Below are 22,676 nucleotides of genomic sequence, written 5' to 3' on the forward strand. Positions count from 1 at the left end.
ACATTTGGAGTCATGGAAGTATACTCATGTTTATCCTTCTGTTCAGCATTGTTATAATTCTGAATTTGGGGCATCACATACCCTGTCTCTGTCATCAGTAAGATTATGATTTTCTTATAAGATCAAATAGAAGTAGGTCACAAATGAAAAGAACAGGCTTGCCGGACTCCCTGCCAACTGGCTGGTGCAGCTGAAAACCAGCCCCTCTAGGAATTGATGTTACAAAAGACAGCTCCTCTCTGTCGTCTTCTGTCATTTCTCCCCTACTTTATGCTCTGTGAATAGCAGCTGTTCAGGGCATTGCCGAGTGAGCGCAGGGGTGCTGCCTTCAGAAGTGCGAGTGAGCGACACAGCAGGAGGCTGGGGCAGAGGGAGGTGCATTCTGGTGACACCGTGAGTAAGTTGGAGGCACGACAAACAGCTGGATAGCAGTATGATGGCTCTTTGGGAAGCGTGTGAAAGATTATATGAGTTACCTAGATTAAAAAAAAAAAGAAAGCCCCCTGAAGTCTCTTTTACCAATAGTGAAAAAAATCACCGTTGCCAGGGAGAGTCTTGCAAAGTCTACATGGGTGGATTGGTACATTGTGCTGGCTCCTTTTATAAGGGTCAGATTAATTTTCTAATACTCCTTTCTACTTTAATGTTATTGCTTTAATCATTAGCCTACCACTAGTTCCTTCGGGCAATAGGAAGCGATTGAAGATTTAATGAGATTCATATTGCTTGTCCTTAAATGTTGATGACTTCCTGCATGCATATTAATCATTCCTGACCTTGATGTTAAATTCCTTCCCAGCACAGATTCTCATCAAGCACACGTACTAGATCCCTCAGTGTGCACCAGATACCTGGTTTGTTTCCAAAAGCATATTACCTCAAATGTTTGGTTTAGGTCCGATTTTTCAGTACCCTTATATGATTTGTCTTCCAGTGCCTTCTAGGATTTTCAATCTGGAAAATTTAAGCCACTCTTAGCAGGGGATTTAGCCTAGTTAAAAGACTGTTCTGTTCAGCAGACCTTGAACGTGCCTTAATTGATTGTCTAGGTCAGTATGTCCAACTGGCAACTCTCAGACCCCATCGAGGCCACAGAGTTTCTGGGTGGCTGAAGTGTGTGCGCTCCGGCTGTCAAGCAGCAGGACTAGGCCTTTGTCCGCCGCTTTGGCGGCCCCAGCCTTTAGTACAGGCCCACCCCCTCCTGACACAGAGGCCTGGGAAACCCTGGCCAGCCACCTGGTCTCCTCAAGCCCAGCATCCATACGTCTGCACCCCCACCCTTGCCCCAATTATCCCCTCAGCCACCTTGGCAGATTTTCTAACCAACCGCCCTTCCCCGAACCAGGACCCACAGCAGGAGCTGTTGGAGTGTGAGAGAGAAGCGAGGGGCTGAGAAGTCTGAGAGAAGATGAAAGCGAGAGTGACGGAGTGTTGGGGAGAGAGGGAGAAAGGATCCCACCAGTTGAAGAGAAAATAAATACTCGTGAGACCTTGAGATTGAGGAAGGATGTATACAAAGAGACAGAATGAGTGGGAAGTAGGTAAAGAGGTGAAAGAGCTGCTGTAGGGCGAGGCCAGCCCATTGAGAGGAAGAACAAAGAGGTAAATTTGCGTGTGAAAGAGGCCACGTGTGAGAGAAAATGGAGAGAGTAAAACGGCTCTGCGGGTAGAACATAACCAGGGATGCACAGTCTGACGAAGCAATTTTTCAGATTTATGAATATATTTATAACAAAAGAAGTATTGATGTAAAAAAGTTAAACCACAAATAGACCCTTAGAAGATTACATCACATTGAGGTTATAATAGAATGCTCCAAATGCTTGCTGGCCTGTTGATTATTTTAAAAGTGGCTCATCCCCAGCAAGAGGTCAGACAGTATCAATTTTTTTTTTTTGTCTTTTTGCCATTTTCTTGGGCCGCTCCCACGGCATATGGAGGTTCCCAGGCTAGGGGTCCAATCGGAGCTGTACCTGCCGGCTTACGCCAGAGCCACAGCAACGCGGGATCCGAGCCGAGTCTGCAACCTACACCACAGCTCACGGCAACGCCGGATCCTTAACCTACTGAGCAAGGCCAGGGATCGAACCTGCATCCTCATGGTTCCTAGTTGGATTCGTTAACCACTGAGCCACAATGGGAACTCTGACAGTGTCAATTTTGATGACGTTAAGTGCTTATTACCATTTTGAAAATACAGATAATTGAGTAGTTTTTATGTACAAATAGAAGTTTTTCATCTTAAATCTTTGTGTGTGTGTGTGTCTTTTTGTCTTTTTAGGGCCACTCCCACATCACATGGAGGTTCCCAGGCTAGGGGTCAAATCGGAGCTGTAGCTACTGGCCTACACCACAACCACAGCAATGCTGGATCCAAGCCAAGGCTGCAACCTACACCATAGCTCTCGGCAACGCCGGATCCTTAACCCACTGAGCGAGGCCAGGGATCGAACCCTCGTCCTCATGGATACTAGTCAGGTTCATTAACCACTGAGCCACAATGGGAACTCCTAGGGATCAAAATATTTATCCTTTAAAAATAACTTTTAGGGAGTTCCCCTCGTGGCACAGTGGTTGACGAATCCGACTAGGAACCATGAGGTTGCGGGTTCAGTCCCTGCCCTTGCTCAGTGGGTTAACGATCCGGTGTTGCCGTGAGCTGTGGTGTAGGTTGCAGACGCGGCTCGGATCCTGCGTTGCTGTGGCTCTGGTGTAGGCCGGTGGCTACAGCTCCGATTGGACCCCTAGCCTGGGAACCTCCATATGCCGAGGGAGCGGCCCAAGAAATAGCAAAAAGAGAAATAGCAAAAAGACAAAATAAATAAATAAATAAATAAAAATAACTTTTAGGGGAGTTCCCATCGTGGCTCAGTGGTTAACGAATCCGACTAGGAACCATGAGGTTGCAGGTTCCATCCCTGCCCTTGCTCAGTGGGTTAAGGATCTGGCATTGCTGTGAGCTGTGGTGTAGGTCGCAGACGCGGCTCGGATCCCGCGTTGCTGTGGCTCTGGCGTAGGCCGGTGGCTACAGCTCCGATTGGACCCCTAGCCTGGGAACCTCCGTATGCCGTGAGAGTGGCCCAAGAAATGGCAAAAAGACCAAATAATAATAATAATAATAATATTAACTTTTAGGAAACCCCTGGTCGCACATCAGGTTGAGGATCCAGCATTATCACTGCTGTGGCTCGGATCACAGCTGTGACTTGGGTTCGATCCCTGCGCTAGGAACTTCTATATGCCTCAAGCACAGCCAAAAAAAGATATTGATAAACAGCTTTTTTTAAATAGCCAGAAAATTTCACACCTTTTAACTCTATATTTAATACTATTTCTAGATGTCTATATTCAGAAAATAACCAGAGATGCTGGCAAAGATTTTGTTTCGAAGATGTCTATTACAGTGTTACTTTAATTAGCAAGTAACTGGACATTCCCTAAATGTCCAGTAAAATGGAGGATTGATTAAATTATGATATATCCATAAGATTAAAAAGACAGTTATAAGGTCATTAAACTTTTTCCAATTCATCTCCACACTACTCTGAGGTGGCCTTTTAAATAGCACATTGGATCATTTCACTCCCCTTTAAAACCTTTCTTTGGCTTCCCATTGCACTAACCAGGAAAGTTCTGACCTCCAAGGCCCATCCCACCTCACCAGTTCCTCCATTCCTGTCTACTGGCCTGCTTTTCAGGCGCTCTCATTCCCTCAGGCCTTTCCTCCTCAGTACCTTTCCAAATGAACTGCTCTTCCCCAGCTCTTACCTGGCTAATTCCTGCTTGTTCTTTAGGTTTTTTAGCTTCATCAAAGGGGTTTCCTGACCCTCTCAACCACCTTTTCAATCTGCCCACCCACCAGTATACTCGCATTGTCATCTAGGCGTCTCCTTCATGACACATAGAACTTTTTTTTTTGCTCTTTTTTGGGCCAAACCTGTGGCATATGGAGGTTCCCAGGCTAGGGGTCTAATTGGAGCTGTAGCTGCCAGCCTACGCCACAGCCACAGCCACGCCAGATCTAAGCTCATGGCAACGCTGGATCGTTAACCCACTGAGCAAGGCCAGGGATCGAACCTGCAACCTCATGGTTTCTAGTCGGATTCGTTAACCACTGCGCCACGACAGGAACTCCCTCAAGAGCTATTTCAAGCACCACCTTCTCTGTAGGGCTTCTTTAAATTCCTTATTTTATTTTTTAAATTAATTTTTTTTTTTTTTTTGCTTTTTTAGGGCCACACCCATGGCATATGTAGGTTCCCCGGCTAGGGGTCTAATTGCAACTACAGCTGCCGGCCATAGCCACAGCCACAGCAATGCCAGATACAAGCCGCTTGCATCTGTGACTTACATCATAGCTCACAGCAACGCTGGAGCCTTAACCCACTGAGCAAGGCCAGGGATTGAACCTGCATCCTCATAGATGCTAGTCAGATTTGTTAACCACTGAGCCACGAGGGGAACTCCCTCACAAAATATTTTAGAAGGTGATAAGTACTGTGGAGAAGATGGAACAGGGAGAGAGGAATTTTTTTTACTTTGTCAGGACTTAGTAATAAATTACTAGAGATAATAAATTTATTTAATTTGAGCTGCTTAAATGAGCCATACCTCAAAAGGCAGAATTTACCTGCATCCAATCAGAAGAGAGCTAAGGATTTGCAAAATTCAAATCTGATTTCCTTTTCTAAAATCGGCAATAACTGTCTTTCCTATTATGTCATTACGTGTCGCTAGGAGAGAAGTAATTTAAGGAATTGCTCCTGAGAAGTCCAAAGTGAATTGTGTGATACACATTTTTTTTCTACTGTAAAGAGTAAGGAAAAAAGAATTAAGCCACAAAGTTCATGTTTTATGCTAATCTGCAAGACTGATTTAATTTTATTATTATTATTTTTTAAAATCCACTTTATTCCAAAGCCTCTTTCTTATCTCTTTACTCCCCCCTTTTAATTTTTTGTTTGGGTTTCATGCTTAGGTTGAAAAGAACGGGTCTTTTTAGAATTTATGGGGAAGCCTCATCGAATGGATGCACAGGACTTGAGCTTTACCTTTCTGGGGTGCTCAGAAGAAGGCAAGTTCTGGAGTTCCCATCATGGCTCAGTGGTTAATGAATCCGACTAGGAACCATGAGGTGGTGGGTTCAATCCCTGGCCTTGCTCAGTGGGTTAAGGATCCGGCGTTGCCATGAGCTGTGGTATAGGTTGCAGACGTGGCTCGGATTTGGTGTTGTTGTGGCTGTGACGTAGGCCGGGGGCTACAGCTCCGATTCGACCCCTAGCCTGGGAACCTCCATATGCTGTGGTGCCGCGGGTACGGCCCTGGAAAAGACAAAAAGACAAAAAAAAAAAAAAGAAGTAGGCAAGTTCTGAGGAGGAAGTCACTTAAACATCTTTACTTTCAAATAACTTAATCAAAAGATCAAACTGTCAGCAGTCTTAAAAGTCAAACCAGTGTCATCTGCAGAGTCAGCTAAAGGAGTGATGAGTATTGTTTCGCTCAGCAGTTGAAATTGTTTTCAAAGTCCTTCCACACTGAGGTAGAAAATGACTTTTCTTGCACTCCTTAAAAACTGCACTGTGTGTAAATTCTGATGACTGTCAGTTCCTGTGGGGTGTTTACACAAAGGTACTTTTAAATGAAGAATCATTTTTAGAGCAATTAGAAATGAGGCTAGACAGAATGCTTGGCTCAGGGGCCTGGCAGGTCGAGGTTAAGGTTTATTGACAGGACAGGGTCAGGCGTCTGCTCTGCCACCGTCGCCCCTCGTACCTGCCCTCCGGATACACCCAGGACCTCGGCCTGTCTGGGCTCTGGGCCATGAACCAACCCCCCTGCAGAATGTGGGAAGGGAAAGAAGAAAGGAGGAGGAACAGTCAAAGTTCTGCCGAAACATTACAGTTCAGTATTGAAATACAAGCTTGAAAATATTTGTGTCTATTTTTCTGGCCCAGATGTTGTGTCACATTAGGAAGAAGAAATTTTTAAAACATACAAAGAATTGTCTGTCCTTTCAACTTTGTAGTTTGCAGTTATTGCATCCTGAGGAAAGAAATTGCCTGACCAAAGTAGTCTTTTAATTTCATTTTTTAGTTTTGAGTTACAGGTTTCTGGCAAGCTCCCTGACCACTGCTGTTACCTGGTGGCGCCTATATTTCATCAAATTTAGACGTGCAGACTACCTGGATCCAGGCCCAGATGAACTGCTGTGACTGATAAACATGATCCCACCCTGCCCCCATGTGTGCTCTTGCCTTTTCCCTTTAAGGGAATCTAAGACTTTGAGTCCCTGGATCCCCAAGGGACTTAAAGAAAAATGTGTTCCGGTATTTGAGTATTCGAGTTTGCTCTGTGGTTTTTCTGTGCTGCATCTCTACTTGCCCAGAGGCTGGTGAACATCCTAGCCGTGCCCCAACTTCGCCAGTGTTGGTAATTAATGCAGGGAATTTTTTTTTTGTTCCTAATAAAAACAAGTAGAGACATCTATCAGTACCCACAGTCAAGGCAGAATTTGTTTGACATCTTGTGATTGCTGCTTACAAAAAGAATGACAGCAGTTATTAAACAAATGAGAAAAAAGCTGCTGTTTACTGGTAGTTTGCAGATAGCCTAAGAATATCCTTGTAAGATTACTGCCTTTGCTTGCATTAGTAGAAAATAGTAGAATGAGCAAATGTATTATTTTTAGCTGTGTAATGTACTAGGGGCTTTTCCTTTCATTAGAATATATTTCAAACATTTGTTTTTATGACTGCAGGGAGAGTATTAATGTTCAATGTAATTAAACTTAATTGCATTTCCTTTATGAATTATTTTTAGTCTCTTTTTAAAATGCTTTTATGGTTCTTTTCCTTTATACTGGTTATTCCTGTAGGTTTGGCCTGATAAAAGGTTATAGAGAAATTGTCTATGCTTGGAAATAGTCAGAATCAAAATTAAATTGATTTTAATTTAATTTAGAATTTTTTAAATGTTATTTTTATTTGTTTTTTTCTGGCTATGCCAGCAGCATGCAGAAGTACCTGGGCCAGGGATCAAATCCATGCCGCAGCAGTGACCCAAGCCCCTGCAATGACTACGCCAGATCCTTAACCCATTGTGCCAGAGGGGAACTCCTAATTTAGAATTTCTAAAATGAAATTTGGGGATTTCATTAAGTGGGAAAAGCATAAAACTCTTTAGGATCTGGAGTTTTTGTTCTTATTCCATGTGATCTAAGAAAAATAATTAATCTCTCTTTGGCCTAAGTTATCTTATGTAGGAAACATTACAATAATTTCAGTCCCTGATGATGTAGAAGGGTTGGATCACATATTTCCATGGATGAGAGTAGGATTTGCTGGGAAGGAACCTCTGGAGGATTGGAAATAGACTATTTCTTGATAGATATTGGGTTACACAGGTATATGCATTTGTCAGAACTTAGCAAATGATGTACTTCAGATTTGTGTCCATCATAATATGTATATTTTACCTCAAAATACAAAAAAAAAAAGGAACTCACCACGTATCGAAGTTTGGTTAATGTTATGCATGTTAAAATGTGGAGGAGAGGGTTACTGTCTTTGAAAATTACCTTGAAATGCCTCCAAAAGAAAACTAACAGATAGGCACTGGACTGTTTAGAAATGGGATAAAGAGCAAATACAGTGAAGTGTTAACTGTAGAATCTAAGTAGTATGAGTGTTTTCCATAAACCATAAAATTCTTTGAATGCTTTTGTTATGTTTGAAATTTTTCATGAAAATGTGGGAGGAAAAAAAATGAAGGTACTGGTTTTTGCTCATTAAAGAGTTTGTGTGCCTTCATTTTTTTTTAATTGATATTTTTTATGGCTGCACTTGTAGTTTATGGAAGTTCCTGGGCCAGAGATTGAATCTGAGGCACAGCTGCAACCTACACCACAGCTACAGCAATGCCAGATCCTTTAACTGTCTGCACTGGGCCAGGGATCAAACCCCTGCCTCCGCAGTGACCCAGGCCACTACAGTTGGATTCTTTTTTTTTTTTTAATATTCAAAATAATCACCGAGTTGTCTTAGTTTTTAAAGTTTTATTGAAATATAGTTGATTTACAATGTTGTGATAATTTCTACTTTGCAACAAAGTGATTCAGTTATATGTGTACATATATCCATTCTTTTTCAGATTCTCTTCCCTTAGGACATCACAGAATATTGGGTAGAGTTCCCTGTGTGGGTCCCTGTTGGCCAGTCATTCCATATACCATGTATGCATATGCCAATTCCAAAACCCCCGTCCATTTATCCCCCCTCCAGCCTTCCCCCCCAACTCCTGCCACCTGCCCTCTTTGGTAAGTTTGTTTTCAAAGTCTGTGAATCTGTTTCTTCTGCAAATAAGTTCATTTGTATCCTTTTTTAAGATTCCACATTTCATTGATCTCATATGATGTTTGTCTTTCACTGTCTAACTTAGTATGATAATCTCTAGGTCCATCCACGTTGCTATAAATGGCATTATTTCATTCTTTTTATGGCTGAGTAATATTCCATTGTATACATGTACTGTACCTTCTTTATCCATTCTTCCGTTGATGGACATTTAGGTTGCTTCCATGTCTCGGCTGTTGTAAATCATGCTGCAGTGAATACTGGGGTGCATGTTATCTTTTCGCATTATGGTTTTCTCTTCATAGATGCCCAGGAGTGGGATTGCTAGATCATGTGGTAGTCCCGTTTTTAGTTTTTTGAGGAACCTCTATACTGTTTCCCGTTGTGGTTGCACCAATGTACATTCCCACCAGCAGTGTAAGAGGTTTCCCTTTTCTCCACACCCTCTCTAGCATTTATTATTTGTGGACTTTTTGATGATGACCATTCTGACTGGTATAAGGTGGTACCTCATAATTTTGATTTGCATTTCTCTAATAATTAGGGATGTTGAGCATCTTTTTGTGGTTTGTTTTCTTTGTTTTTTTTTTTTGTTTGTTTCGGGGTTTTTCTTTTTTGCCATCCCCATGTCTTCTTTGGAGAAATGTCTATTTAGATCTGCCCATTTTTGGAGTTCCCATCCTGGCGCAGCAGAAATGAATCCGACTAGGAACTATGAGGTTGCAGGTTCGATGCCTGGCCTTGCTCAGTGGGTTAAGAATCTGGCATTGCCATGAGCTGTGGTATAGCCTGTAGACATGGCTCAGATCTGGCATTGCTGTGACTGTGGTGTAGGCTGACAGCTACAGTTCCAATTAGACCCCTAGCCTGGGAACCTCCACATACTGTGAGTGTGCCCCTAAAAAGACGAAAGACCAAAAAAAAAAAGATCTGCCAATTTAAAAAATTTTTTTTTTTATATTGAGCTGAGGTGTTGATATATTTTGGAGATTAATCCCTTGTCGGTTGCATCATTTGCAAATATTTTCTCTTTGGGTCGTCTTTTCATTTTGTTTATGGTTTCCTTCGTTGTGCAAAAACTTTTAAGTTTAATTAGGTCCCATTTGTTCATTTTTTTAATTTTCATTACTCTAGGAGGTGGATCTGAGAAGATACTGCTGTGGTTTATGTCAGAGAGTGTTCTGCCTATGTTTTCCTCTACGAGTTTGATAGTATCCAGTCTTATATTTAGATCTTTAATCCGTTTTGAGTTTATTGCCATTGGATTCTTAACCCACTGCACCACAGTTTGATAGTATCCAGTCTTATATTTAGATCTTTAATCCGTTTTGAGTTTATTGCCGTTGGATTCTTAACCCACTGCACCACAGTGGGAACTCCTATGTACCTCTATTTTTAATTCTTCCCCCCCTTAATTTAAACCACTTGGATTAATACTAAAAGAGGGAGGAGTGTGAATATAAGCCATTTAGATAAATAGAAAAATGTACCCACCTCCTACTCTAGTTACCTTTTGAAAAGCCATTACCAAGCATGGAAGCCAAGAGTGTCTTTACAAATAAGAAGAGCTCTGAGAAACCCACACCATGCCCCCCTACCAGTGTTCCCTCTGGGCAGATAAAAATTGGCCTCCAGAACCGTAACCATGGAAAAGGACATGGCCTCTTGACATACAGTCTTTATCAGTGGTGAGCAGGTAAACCCTCTGCTTATAATTATACAAACCTTATACTAAGGCCCTATCAAATGAAAGTGGACTTTCAGTTTTCATCCAAATCCCAGGATTTTGGCCATGAACACCTCTTCTTTTATCAGGATGCCAAGCTATTTTTTACACCCTGATAGAGGCCTCTTTTTAAAGATCTCTTATAGGGGACCCCTGTGATACTTATGTTGTGTGTGTTTTAATCTTGAAGGGTCAAAAGGTTAAATTGGTTCTGGTGGAATTTGAACCAAACTTTTAAAAGCTAATGATAATATATTTTTAAATGAGGCCATGTTGCTCAGTTGGTGCTTGAACAGTAAACTAGAAAGTCAAGATTTCAGAGACTCAAATATCTCAATTATTTCAGGGTCTCAAAGTGAACTCTGGCCAGGGAATGTATCTCCATTCTTTGATTTTCTCACTTGGAAAGTGAGAAATGAAACCTGACACAAAATGCCCACTCAGTAGCTCTCAAATGTTAGTGTTTGTAAGAATCATATATGTAAGAAACTTTACTGTGTGTGAAAATCATTTAGTTTGTTGAAGTAGAGATTCTAGCTTCTGACACCTGGGTTTTCTGAATCAGCAGGTCTAGGGTAGAGCTCAAAAATCTGCATTTTGAGTTCTTGTTGTGGCGCAGTGGAAATGAATCCAACTAGTAACTATGAAGATGCGGGTTCAATCCCTGGCCTCACTCAGTGGGTTAAGGATCCGGCATTGCCTTGAGCTGTGGCGCAGGTCGCAGACATAGCTTGGATCTAGCGTTGCTGTAGCTGTGGTGTAGGCCAGCAGCTGCAGCTCTGATTTGACCCCTAGCCTGGGAACTTCCATATGCCGCAGGTTCTGCCAAAAAAAAAAAATCTGCATTTTAATAAACACTGGTGTGGTACTGATGTAATTATTGGACCACATGTGAACCAGCATAGACCTGTTTTGATGAGTACTATGTTAACTGACAGAATTTTATATTATTTTAGCTTTTCCTTAGGGAAAATTTTAAACATACACTAAAGTAAAGAGAATAGTGCAGTGAACCATCACCCAGCTTTAGCAACCTTGGTTCCCTTCTGTACTCATCTACTCCCTGGATCCCTCCTCCACAGACCATTTGTGGAAACAAATCTTGGACGTATCATTACATTCATAAGTATTTTATTTTATTTTATTTATTTGTTTGTTTATTGTCTTTTTGCCATTTCTTGGGCTGCTCCCGTGGCATATGGAGGTTCCCAGGCTAGGGGTCGAATCGGAGCTGTAGCTGCCAGCCTACACCACAGCCACAGCAATGTCAGACCTGAGCGGCATCTGCAACCTACACCACAGCTCATGGCATCGCCGGATGCTTAACCCACTGAGCAAGGTCAGGGATCGAACCCCCAACCTCATTGTTCCTAGTCGGATTCGTTAACCACTGAGCCACGATGGGAACTCCACATTCATAAGTATTTTAGTAGGCAACTCAAAGATACCAACGGATAGTGGTCTAAAAAAAATGCCATATTAAACCTTATGAAATTTGAGAAGAAATCCTTAGTATCAAATATGTCCAAGTCTAGATTTCCTTGATTGTCTCTTTCTTGTTTTTCCACAGTTGATTTGTTAGAATTAGGAACCAGAAATAGTCTACACGTTGCATTTGCTTTATGTCTCTTTCATCTTTTAATCTAGAGAGTCCCCTTTCCTTTTTTCTTTCTTTCCTCTTGATTTATTTGTAAAAGAAACGAGGTCATTTGTTCTGTAGATTTTTCTCAGTCTAGATTTTCTGATTGGATCCCCGTGATGTCATTTATCATTTTTCTTTCCCCTGTTTTTCCTGCAAATTCTGTCCCGTCCATCCTGAAGTTTGATCAGATTAAAGTTCAGTTGGGGGACTGAAATTCATCATCAGTAGTGTCATGTACTCCCATCAAGAGGCACACGTCTGGTTATCTCTCTTTATGTTGTGTTAGCAGCCACTGATGATCGTTCCTGAGATCTGTTCTTACCTAGTGAGAGCCCTATATTTTGACTTAGTAAGTAGTTCATGGAAGAACCTTCTCCCTCTGATCATGGATTTTTTTCCTTTTCTGAGTTAGGCTTTTAAAGCTTTCACAGTTAACCCATAGCTGCATATTTAGACACTGTGTTTGCTACAGAAAGCAGAAGGCTTTCCTGCTTTCCCATCTTAGTCTCATTTTCACAATATAGTAATCTTTTAAAATTTGTCTTAGTGCCCTCAACGTTTATTTTAGTTTCTGAGGTATCTTAAGATGAATGGATGACCACACAATTGGACAGAAATGTGGGGGCCTTATAATGAAACCACAGTTGCAGGCAAGGTGACCTGGTATAAGTACAAGTGACTCAGTGCCTCCAGTTCTGTACCATCATCCCATCCTGAGAGGAAGGTAATGCGTTTTTAATATCTATATGTCTTTATTTTGTCCCAAAAGAAAGAGTGAGGTTTCTCAATCAAAGTCACTCAATTATTACTTATACCAGTAACCACATTGGTTCCCTATACCCCAGTTTGCTCTTTCAGAGTAACGCGAAGGGGTCTAGAAGAATAAGATTGGATATGCCAAGATCATTCCAAGAACTGGCAGTGAATGGGCTCACTCCTTCATTCAGCAAAACATGTACAGATGGTTGAGTATATGCCAGACACTGAGCCCACTGGGGTAGATGATAAATACTAGAGGACTCCTAACCTAACACATAAAACCATATACTTCTGTGTCTACGATTAGCCATCGAGTGGCATCCTGTACTTATAGGTAATCAAATATGTACATTTATATATGTGTGTGTCTGTATTTGATTATATATGTGTATATGATTTCATACATAGGCACATATATGTGTGTATTCAATTTTATATATATGTATAGGCACATGTTTGTGTTATTTGATTCCTCCCCGACTTACATTATAATTTCAAAAATCATTTTCTTCATTTGAAATTTATCTACAAATGTATCTGCACTGATGTTTGCATGAAGTTTTCTCAGCTCCAGTTTTTCAGGTAGCAGGTGAATTAGCTCTACTTCTTACCCACTATGATGTTTGCTCATGTGCATAGTTCTTTTGACAAGAAAGTGAAATCTGAATTGTGAAAATTAGACTCCGAGAAAAAAATCTAGCTGCAAATCCTAGAGATTTTTTTCAGGCCGAAGAGACGTCCAACAGGAGAGGACAGACCCAGCGGCTGTGGTAGGTGCTGGGGGATGGGCCTCGTGGAGCTGGCATCCTGGGAGGGGAGACATAGTCAGACAAATGCAGTAAACTCCGGAGTGGGAAAGTGTTTGGAAGGAAATGAAGTTAAGAGGGAGTGAGTAACTGGAGGGGGGGGGCGCACTTTAGAGAGAGTGGTCCCAGAAGGCCTCTCTGATGAAGTGACATTTGAGCCTGTAGGATGTGAATGAGCCAGTGACGTGAGGAGCTGGTGAAAGAGCAAATGCAGAGACAGAAAGGACTCAGTGTGTCTGAGGAACAGAAAGGGGGCCCTGGGGCTGGCTGGCCATGAGTGGCAGGGAGGAGAGTGGGGTATGAGATACGAGAGGTGGGCAGGAGCCAAGAGGACCTCACTGACTCTGAGAAGCTAAGTTATATTCTAAAAGCTGTTGACATCAACACTGAAGAATTTTAAGCAGGAAAGCTTACTAATTATCTTCACCTAGGCTTTTTTTCTACACATGTGCAAAAACACTATGTATGTGTGTTTTTAAAGGAAGCATGGAATACATGATCTGCAACTTGGTTTTTCATTTACCAGTAACATCATGGGTATGGAGTGAAGATGTATAAAGAAATGTAAGTTTGGAGTTCTCGTCATGGCTCCGTGGTTAACGAATCTGACTAGGAACCATGAGGTGGCGGGTTCGATCCCTGCCCTTGCTCAGTGGGTTAAGGATCTGGCGTTGCCATGAGCTCTAGTGTAGGTTGCAGATGAGGCTCGGATCCCACATTGCTGTGGCTCTGGCATAGGCCAGTGGCTACAGCTCCTATTGGACCCCTAGCCTGGGAACCTCCATATGCTGTGGGAAGCAGCCCTAGAAATGGCAAAAAGACAAAAAAAAAAGTAAGTTTGATTTGCTGTGAACTCCCTGATAATAGATATAGATATGAAAGAATTTGAAGCTATGGCTGAAAATCAGTTTCTTAGGGGGTAAAAAATGAAGGACAGTGCTTATTTTTAGTGTCCACTATAGGTATAAAGTCACTACAGTCATTTAAGAACATTAAAAACATATTCTAACTTGATTCTTGATTTTCTCCTAAACTCATCATGATCAGTATGTTAGTTTAATCATGTATTTACTGTTAAAGCAACTTTATAGGCCAGGTTTAGTCTAAGTACAGTTTACTATTGTCAGTAGTTATAAGGGTACTTATTTATTCGCTTTTAAAATATAATTAATTTTTGTGAAAAATAGACCTAAAAACCTTTAAACTGTAAAATCTCCAGAATCTTTTAGTTCTTGTTTATTTGTAAAAGCTAAGCAAAAGCCTGAATAGGAGAAATTGTTTATACCCCAGTAAAGCAAAGATAGGGATTATGTTTTCCGGTCTCAGAGCCCCCTAGTATGGGCCTTATGCCAGACATTCTCCAAAATAGCAGGTGACTGAAAAGACCATATAGTCTACAAAAATAACTGCCTCAAACTCATGCACCCTGACTCAGATAGTTTTTAAGCATGCATTAAAAAACCCAAAGCATATTGCAAAGGTGGAAATGAACTAAAGCAGGCAAGAAGTAAGAGGCTCTGAGGAACCGTGACACAACATTGCTATCACATTACAGGAGGGATAGTCCAGACAAAACCCCTGCCTGCCTTCTTAACCCATGAACCCTGGTCTCAGCCTTCAGCAGTTAAAAGTATCTTTCAAATTCAAACCCTTGATGTGCTTCTGGTTTTGTTTGTTTGTTTGTTTGTTTGTTTTAATTTTTAATAAAGTCATGAACAATATTAATGCATCCGTCAGTTACCTTTCTGCCTTTTATGGTAAATTGGAGATGCTGGGGCAACATCAGTTAGTGAAAAATATTCAGTTTCTTAATAACATTTTTGGAGCTTCCTGGCAGCTCAGTGGATGAAGGACCCATCATTGCCATTGCCAGGGCTCGGGTTGCTGCTGTAGTACTTCTGCATGTTTTGGACGTGGCCAAAAAAAAAAATCTTTCATGTAACTTTATTCTTACTTACAAATGGAAATATATTTGACATCTCCAAATAATGTAATTGTGATGCATTTGTTAAAATGTATCTTAATTCCACAGACATGCACCCACATGTAAGTATACTTGTATGATATATCAAGAATTCTTCCTGTTGCTTAGTTGTAAGAAATTGTTTTTAAGAGTAAATACTGAAAGATAATTTAGAAATATTTTTATAAGTGCTTATCATTTTCAAAAATTCATAATTGAGAAATATTGCACTGGAAGGGGAGACTAAAGACATTTATAGTTTTTCCTCCTAGATCTTCATATTAATGAAACAGGTTATGAACAAGGGCATAACTTAAAACGTTGGCAGTGTGTGCTGGTCCCCAAATATCTCCACTCTAAAGCCTGTTTGAACCTAAAATTCCCAACTGTTAGAATCATTCCTTTGGGTTAAGGGACTATCCACATAAATCCTTTGCTTAATAGGAGTTATCTTTCCTGTGTTTTGCTAAGGCTGGATCAGAAGGAATGAGTTGGTATATTTTTAATAGTTTTAGTGAAGCGAGGGGGGGGGCACTCTTGGTGGGAGAGAAGAGAGACCCTGCAGTATCCAGGGCCCCAGAAGAGGGGTTTAAGCTGTGGGAAAGGCAAAGCCCCTTCTACCTAATTATGAATGACTGCTGAGGTGGGAGCCGTATTTAACACCAACTGTACTACACTCATCTAAGTTGTAGAATGGGTATAATAAGATGGACCATGTCGTTCATGAACACTCCTGTCTCTTTTCGAGACATAATGCCACAGGGTGTGCAGAATAACTTGGCACCTTCACTTCCTCCGCCGTCTGGGGGTTGAGTCCAGAAAGCAGTGTAGTTGAATTCTTAGATGGGTTTTTGGCAGGCACACAAGGTCGCTTTATACAGCTTTTCTCCAATGTTTTTCACAGAGTGCCTGAAAGAAAAGGGAGGATTTGTGGACCTGATTAAAACAAGGAAGTAACCCAGTGACTTAAAGAGGCGCGTTGTGGAATTTGAATCCTAAAATACAGCCCTCCCTCGCTGACTTTTCAGCCATGGGAATAACCAGTTGCTTCATTGTATGTTTTGTCAAAGTGCCTCAGCCATTTGGCGGGCCTGATGGTTACCTGCTGCCTCTTTTTATAGCCTCTGTGTCCTTTGTTGTTGCCCGGCTGGTCAAACATGTGTAACGGTGCCCTAGGGCACCAAGTGTGCCCTCGGGGAGCTAAGTGCTGCCAGATGTGGGGAGCAAGGGTTGATTCACATGGCCATAATTTCCAATAGCTAATTTTACCTGTTTTCTTTTGGTTTTGGGTTTCTTTCTTAAAGGAAAATCCATTTGGAGTTGGGTCCCCTCCCTTTAAATTGCAGTCTTGTTACTTCTAATCTTCCAGCCCCACTCCACCCCCAAAATGAAAGCGTGAGAAGAAAAGAATGGAGAAGATATGTGATTTATTAAGTCTGGGTGAATAATATTTTTACTTTATGATAAAAATTAATAAAAAGGTTTCTATTTTACTGGACTTTGATCACTATTTTTACTGCAAAGTGCAATTAAGTTTCACTGTCTCACAATCTTTCATGTAGAAATAATTTACATAGAAATAGGTGGCATTTCTAGATTAGAATCTTTTAGATAGAAATTTTATCTAATTTCTGATAAAAAAAAACCCACTGAATTTGTTGTTCAAAGCTCTAGGTTTTTAACTAGCTATTCTGAAAACTGGTTAAGTAGAGGGAAAGAATTCCCTCTATGAACTGAACCTCAGGTTGACCAAATACATAGTTTATAAAAAGAAAGATTTTCTTTATAGAAATATTCCTGTTAATGAATGAAGAAGAACTGGTGAATATTACCATTGGTAAATCCCTAATGAATTAACGGATCTTGGCACTGACCATCAGTAGCTGTTACATCACAAAAAGAGAGACAGCTGTCAGGGCACCACTACTCCTTAAATATTCTTGCCAAAAAAAGAAAAAACAAAAAACAAAAAACCCTAAACGAGGAGTTCCTGCTGTGGTGCACTGGGTTAAGGATCTGACTGTAAGTGCTTAAATTCAGTCCCTGGGCCCGGGAACTTCCATATGGTGTGGGTGTAGCTGAAAAAGAAAAAGAAAAAAAACAACTGAATTTAAATCAAAACAAGTCCCTAGGTTTAATATTAGTCTATAGGAAACATAAGGAACAGAGAAATAGGTTAAATGACACCACTGAGATATAACTCGTGAATTCCAGAAGAAGGGAGATGCCAAGAACAAAGAAATTCATTTCTTTACCAAATAAATTACATGGAAGAAAAAATAAAAAAGAGGAATTGGTTAAACAGGCATAAGAGACATATCAGTCAAATGCGATGTGTAGACCTTATTTGGATATTATTTTAATAAACCATGTATTTAATAAAAAATTAAATCATGTGTAATTGTATATATATGTCATATATAACAAAAGGAGATTATTTGAAGACTACAAATATTTAATGATATCAAGGAATTACTATTCATTTTTTAGATGTGATAAGATTATGTGATTAAATCATTAAAAGTAGTTATTATATATATATATATATACTGAAATATTTATAGATGATATGGTATCTGGGATTGACTTCCAAATAATTCAGTGGGAAGGGAGGATGGTTGGAGATTAAACAAGATCAGCATAAATGGATAATTGTTAAAGCTAAATGAGAGATACATAGGAGTTTGTTATAGTAATCTGTCTACCTTTGCATGTTTCTAATTTTCTATTAATTAAAAAGAAAAAACTTAGGTTTGAAACCCAGATCTGCCACTTGGAACTTTTATGATCTTGGGCGAATCCCTTAACCTCCTTGGATCTCAAGGGTTTTTTGCCTGTAAAATATACAGGAATATTTTCCCACTTCACCTTACACAGGTTGTTGGACCAAATTAAGTAACATGTATGAACTTATTTGTAAGTTACTACAAACATGTCAGCTGTTTTAGTATTGTTCTTATAAAGCTTCTGAAAGGATACAGTTTTCTTGCTAAGAAAATTTGGTAGCTTTTTCTCCTTCAGCAAGCTGTTTAGTTGTCCCATATATCAATTAAAAAGCTCTGGAATAAGAATAAAGTTACGTGGCTATCTAGAATATTTATTAAGTAGTATGTAATAATATAGTAATTACAGGACTTCATTTAAATTTTTTCAAATATAAGTTTCTCATAACCTAGTCAATTAAATACAATATAGACAGCTATTAATTTCCACTGTATAGTAAGAATTGTGAATTATTTCTGTTTTTCTATTTTCCATGATTTTAAAAAATTGCTTAGTAGTTCCTGTCGTGGCTCAGTGGTAACGAACCCAACTAGTATCCTTGAAGATGCAGGTTTGATCCTTGGCCTTGCTTAGTGGGTTAAGGATCTGGTTTTGCCCTGAGCTGTGGTGTAGGTTGCAGATGCAGCTGGGATCCGTTGTTGCTGTAGTTATGGCATAGACTGAAAGCAGCTCCGATTCAACCCCTAGCCTGGGAACTTCCATATACTCAGGTGTGGCCCTAAAAAGACCCCCCCCCAAAAATTGCTTGAATTCAACAAGCAATTCATACAGTACAGAAACCAAAGTTCCCATTGTGGCCCAGTGGGTTAAGAACCCATCTAGTGTCTGTGAGGATGTGGGTTCAATCTCTGGCCTTGCTCAGTGAGTTAAGGATCTGGCATTGCCACAAGCTGTGGAGTAGTCGCACATGTGGCTCAGATCCGTTGTTGCTGTGGCATAGGCCAGCAGTGGCAGCTCAGATTCAGCCGTAGCCCGGGAACTTTCACATGGCGCAGGTGCAGCTGTAAAAAGGGAAAAAAAAAAAAAGGATACAGAAATCTGATAGAATGCTTTCTTATCTTTTGGGGGTTTATTTCCTGGTTCTGCCACTCTCTCCTTTCCTCTTGTCCTCTTTTTTTCCTTTCCACCTTCCTTCCTTTTTTCTTTTCCTGCCTTCTTTCTTCCCTCCTTTCTAGCACTTTATTGTGAAGTATAATATATAGAGAGAAACATATGTAAAATAAATGGGCAATTTAATGAGTGATCATAAAGCAAATAGCTATATTATTACTGTGCCAGTTTTAAAACAAAATCAGACCATTGCCTGTACCTCAGGAAAACTCTGATAGCCTTTCCAAATCCAAATCTCTTCCATTTGCCATGTAATCACAATTCTGACTTCCGTAGTATTCATTCTCATGCCTTTGTTCATAGTTTTACCCCCATGCATAGACTCCTTCGAGAGTGTGATTTAATTTTGCCTGCTTTTGAACTTTATATAAATAGAATCATAGATTCTCTTTTTCTGTGTGTCTGGCTTCTTTGACTTGGTTTTATGCTTTAAAGAGCCATCCATATCGTTGTCTATAGCTATAGTTCATTTATTTTGGTTGCTGTATAGTCTTTCATTTTATGAATTTATCATATTTTATCCATACTATTGGTGATGGGCATTCGTGTTAGTTCCACTTGTTCTATTACAGACATTTTTGCATATGTCTTTTGGTGCACCTCTGTACCTCTGTATGCGCTTTTATTGTGTGTATACCTAGGAGTGAACTAGTGACTTCATACTGAGAGTTTTTCAGTGTGGTTGTACCAGTTGACACTCTCTCCAATAGGATATGAATGGGTTTTTTTGGGGGGGGCTGGGGGGTGGTTCTTGGCTTTTTGTCTTTTCTAGGGCTGCACCATGGCATATGGAGGTTCTCAGGCTAGGGGTCTAATTGGAGCTGTAGCCAATGGCCTATACCAGCACCACAGCAACTTGGGATCCCAGCTGGGTCTGTGACCTACACCACAGCTCACGAAAACACCGGATCCTTAACCCACAGAGCAAGGTGGGGAATCGAACCCAAAACCTCATGGTTCGTAGTCAGATTCATTAACCACTGAGCCATGACAGGCACTCCGGATATGAGTGTTTTTGTTGCCACACGTCCTCACCTATACTTGTATTAAATCTTAAAGTGCTTTCTTTAAAGTATTATTAATAAAACAACATGGATCAATAGGTTTACTGTTTTCTGTTACTCATATGTACTTGTAATTTCAAAATCTGGATTTTATTTGAGGGGTGTGTGTGTGTAGGAGTATTTTACATTTATTTCTTTTGCCTTAGGAGAGACTGATCTAAGAAAGTATTGCTGTGATTTATGTTAGATGATGTTTTACTTGTGTTCTCTTCTAGGAGTTTTATGGTGTCTTATATTTAAATTTTTAAGCCATTTTGAGTTTATTTTTGTGTGTGCTGTGAGTCTAGCTTTCCCATCACCAGTTATTGAAGAGACTGTCTTTTCTCCATTGTATATTCTTACCCCCCTTTGTCAAGATTAATTGACTGTAGGTGTGTGGATTTATTTCTGGACTCTCCCTTCTGTTCTGTTGATCTGTATATCTAGTTTTGTGCCAATACCACACTGTTCTGATTACTGTATCTTTGTAGTATTATCTGAAGTCTGGGAGGGTTATAACTCCAGCTTTGTTCTTTTCCCTCAGGATTGCTTTGGCAATTCTAGGGTCTTTTGGTTCCATGTCAATTTTAGGATTATTTGTTCTAGTTCTGTGTCAAATGTCATGAATAATTTGATAGGGATCACATTAAATCTGTACATTGCTTTGGGTAGTATTGCCATTTTAACAATATTCTTCCAATCCAAGTGCATGGATATCTTTCTTTTATCTTTTTTTTTTTTTTTGTCTTTTTAGGACTCCACCCATGGCTATGGAAGTTCTCAGACTAGGGGTCAAATAAGAGCTGCAGCTGCTGGCCTACACCACAGCCACAGCAATGCCAGATCTAAGCCGTATCTTCAAACTACACCACAGTCACAGCAACACTGGATCCTTAACTCACTGAGCAGGGCCAGGGATTGAACCTGAGTCCCCCTGGATACTAGTTGGGTTTGTTACTACTGAGCAACAATGGGAATTACATCTTTTCATTTCTTTGCATCCTCTTTAATTTCCTTTATTAATATTTTATGGTTCTTAGCATGTAAGTCATTCACCTCCTTGGTGAGGTTTATGCCTAGGTATTTTATTCTAATGCAATTTTATTTTATAATCTTTTTATTTTTTAAGTTCATTTTATCTTTTTTTTTTTTTTTTTTTTTAGGGCCGTATCTGTGGCATATGGAAGTTCCCAGGCTAGGAAAAATGAAAGTGCCAAATCCTAACCACTAGACTGCTAGGGAACTCCCTGACACAATTTTAAAAAGGATTTTTTTTTTTACATTCTCTTTCTGATATTTCATTGTTAGTATAAAGAAATGCAACAAATGTATGTATGTTAATCTTGTATCTTGCTACCTAGCTTAATTCTTTTATCAATTCTCATAGTTTTTGTGTGGAGTATTCAGGATTTTCTATATAGAGTATCATATCATCTATATATAATGACAGTTTACCTCTTCCTTTCAATTTGGATATCTTTTTATTTCTTTTTCTTATCTGATTGTTAGGACTAGGACTTCCAATACTATATTGAATAGAAGCAGTGAGAGTAGGCATCCTTGTCTTGTTCCAGATTTTAGCAGGAAGGCTTTTGGTTTTTCACTGTTGAGTGTTATGCTAGCTGTGGGTTTGTGGTAAATAGCTTTTATCATGTTGAGATATTCCTTCTATACCCACTTTGGTGAGAGTGTTTATCATGAATGGATGTTGAATTTTATCAAATGCTTTTTCTGCATCTATTGAGATGATCACGTGGTTTTTGTCTTTTCTTTTGTTGATGTGGTGTATCACCTTGATTGATTTGCATATGTTGAACCATCCTTTTGAGTGTAGGAGCATTTTAGAGGTATAGAAACTGTTTCTGAGCATTAATGTCCACTTGCTAAATTACCTCTTCCTTCCTACCTAACCACAACTCTCTGGAGACCAGAAAAAAAAAATATAGCTTTAAAAAAGAATAGAGCATTTATGTATGTTTTTCATTCATATTGATATAAACCTATAATGAGTGGTAGCTCAACTTCTTGATCGCTGTGTGCCAGGTGCCGTACTGATAAGTACTTAATACATCATACATAAGTACTTAATACATATGAACTTATTTTATCATCACAATTTTTTTATTTCCCCCTTTTTTTTTTCAACAGATGAAGAAATTGAGTCACAGAATGATTAAATAACTTGCTAAAGGTTGGCAGCTAGTAAATCTCAGAGCTGTAACTAGAGATAGACCATCCAGTTCCACTGGCTCCATCTAAGTTATGAACTCTGTGTGTGTGTGTGTGTGTGTGTGTGTGTTTTGGGGTGCACCCATGGCATGTGCAAGTTCCCAGGCTAGGGGTCGAATCGGAGCTATAGCTGCCGGCCCACACCATAGCCACAGCAAGGCCAGATCCGAGCCGCGTCTGCAACCAACACCACAGCTCACAACAGCACTGGATCCTTAACCCACTGAGCAAGACCAGGGATCAAACCTGCATCCTCATGGATG

General features: G+C 40.1%; 1 protein-coding gene across 6 annotated transcripts in view; it reads left to right on the forward strand.

The window, feature by feature from the left end:
* The window catches only part of METAP1D (methionyl aminopeptidase type 1D, mitochondrial), an 81,314-nt gene that overhangs the window by 19,373 nt on the left and 39,265 nt on the right, over positions 1-22,676 (forward strand). Inside the window, exon 1 of one of the 6 annotated variants that reach the window (XM_047772887.1) lies at positions 6,413-6,429. The exons of the other annotated variants lie outside the window; for them this stretch is intronic. The gene's annotated coding sequence lies outside the window, so the exon portion shown is untranslated. Of the gene's footprint in view, positions 1-6,412; positions 6,430-22,676 lie in introns of those variants that run through there. 6 annotated transcript variants of the gene reach the window in all.

Source organism: Phacochoerus africanus, chromosome 3, assembly GCF_016906955.1.
Source record: "Phacochoerus africanus isolate WHEZ1 chromosome 3, ROS_Pafr_v1, whole genome shotgun sequence".
In the NCBI taxonomy this organism is placed as follows: Eukaryota; Metazoa; Chordata; class Mammalia; order Artiodactyla; family Suidae; genus Phacochoerus; species Phacochoerus africanus.